Genomic DNA, 2,574 nt, shown 5'->3' on the forward strand with positions numbered 1-2,574 from the left:
TCTAATAGCGCGAAACAAACCATCAGAAACCGCAGAACGGTTGGTGTCTTGAATCTCCATGTGTAGAACAATAACTTCGTAACAATACCATCACTGCTCAGCTCACGTAAATCTGCAGCTTGTTTTTCGGCTCAAATAATGTACCAGGCTTTTCATTGGTCCGTTAAGATGAGCTTTTTTTATTGGCTACCGAAGTCAGTGGTTAAAATATTCATTTATTTACAGTACTCTGTAACGAATTGTGAATTTAAAAGTAACGAATTACATTATTCAGCTTAATTTGTACTCAAGTACAAGTAAAATTACTGACTTAAAAATATACTCATGAAAGTACAATTACCCCAAAAATGTACTTAATTACAGTAACGTGAGTAGTTGTAATTCGTTACTCCCACCACTGCTTCTAGGCTGGACTACTGTAATGCACTGTTTGCTGGCTGCCCAGCATCCTCTATTAACAAACTTCAATTAGTACAAAATGCAGCTGCCAGAGTTCTTACCAGGTCTAGAAAATTTGATCACATCACCCCAATTTTATCCTCCTTACACTGGCTGCCTGTTAAGTTTCGTATTGAATTTAAAATATTGCTTCTTACATATAAAGCTTTAAATAATCTAGCTCCTGTTTATGTAACCAATCTTCTGTCTCGCTACAATCCAACTCGCTCTTTAAGATCTCAAAACTCAGGGCTTCTGGTAGTACCTAGAATAACAAAGTCGAGTAAAGGAGGTCGAGCCTTCTCATTTATAGCTCCTAAACTCTGGAATAGCCTTCCTGATAACGTCCGAGGCTCAGACACACTCTCCCAATTCAAAACTAGATTAAAGACCTATCTGTTCAGTAAAGCATACACTTAGTGCACCACTTAGGGGGCTTCCACACAGGTTATGCATCTTGCTGATATACACTGTGAACATCAGCTACGCTAATTATTTTCTTTATTCTCCATTTCCACCTGGGGATACTCTTCCCGAGGCCCTCAGACTATGCAGAGTCACTGATTCGATCCAAGACCAACGACAAGATGATCCCAAGGTTTCCATATCCTGGACCTGGCCGAATCCTGAACAACTACTGCGATGGTCATGGAAGAGTGGAGAACATGAGACTGTTTTCTGTGACGCTCCAGAGACAGACGAGTCTTCGCTGAGGCCAGCTTCCAGCCTCCGCCACTGAGACTGCAGCTCTGCACAAGACGTTTGGCCAGCGGAGAAATTAAAATGGTCGTGCCCAACTGAGCCTGGTTTCTCTCAAGGTTTTTTTTCTTCACTTCCGCCTTTAGTGAAGTTTTTTTTCCCTCTCCGCTGTCGCCACTGGCTTGCATGGTTCAGGATCTGTAGACCTGCGCATCGTTGGATTTGCTCTTCAGTATTTGGACTCTCAGTAGTGATTATTAAACCACACTGAACTGAGCTAAACTGAACTGAACTTAAACACTACAAACTTAACTACACTGTTCCTATTTACTGTGACCTTTTATGTGAAGCTGCTTTGACACAATCTACATTGTATAAGCGCTATACAAATAAAGGTGAATTGAATTGAATTGAATTATTAAAACTGATATTCAGCAAAAGAGGGTATGTTTTGTATTTTCAATAAAAATGAAATGAAGCAGTAATGTCATAGGCTCCATTTTGTTATAAATATGCATACAGTGAAGATGATGGTCATATAAATATGTAGCTACATGATTCCTCAGCATTTTTGGTGTTTGTTAAGTTGTTAATATCAAAATGAAAATAGGCAGTTTCTTATATCATGTTTTCATTTTATTGTTAAGAAAGTGAAACAACGTAGCCAGGGTGTTATGAATGAGGTTTTAAAGCACACTGTTCTGTTTGATGATTTACCCGATGTGTCCTCGGGAGTTTGTTTTCCATATCAAACTTATGAAGTCTGAACTTACAAGGAGAGGATGCAAGACTGAACTTTGCTTAGGCTACTGAATATTGAGGAAAAAGCCCCAATCAGATAGGCAAATGTCTGCAGCCCCGCCTCCATTTTCAGATGTCTCCGTTTTCCCCCATCCACACTGACATGGAGCAGCAATGTTTTAAAATGAAAAGCGCATTTCCAAAAAAATTGCGCTCAAACTTTGGTGTAGTGTGGATGAATGGTGTAACCGTAGCAAAACTTATGCATTTTAAAACTATAACAAATTAGTCTAAACGGGGCCTTAATATACAAGTAGCTAAAACTCGCTAATTCAGAGGTGGGAACAAGCAGACGTGCCACAACTTTAATCATAACGTAAGCACAAAACAAAAGTTTCCATTTAGAGCTCCTTCTCAGGACTCGAGACTTGTAAACACTCACTCCATTGGGCTCACGACTATCAGCACCGCCCACACTCGTCACTTAACTTTTACGTTTATGTGACCATGCGTAGGCTACTCCAGACCATACGTGTGTGCTTAACTGCATTTCGTTGCCTTGTACTTGTACATGTGTGATGACAATAAATTGAATCTAATCTAATCTAATCTAACACCGAAGTGTAAATCAGTCTTATATGACAAGCCCCACCATATACAAGAAGGATGTGTAAATGAAATGTACTGTACAACAAG

This window comes from Danio aesculapii, chromosome 3 (assembly GCF_903798145.1).
Source record: "Danio aesculapii chromosome 3, fDanAes4.1, whole genome shotgun sequence".
NCBI lineage: Eukaryota > Metazoa > Chordata > Actinopteri > Cypriniformes > Danionidae > Danio > Danio aesculapii.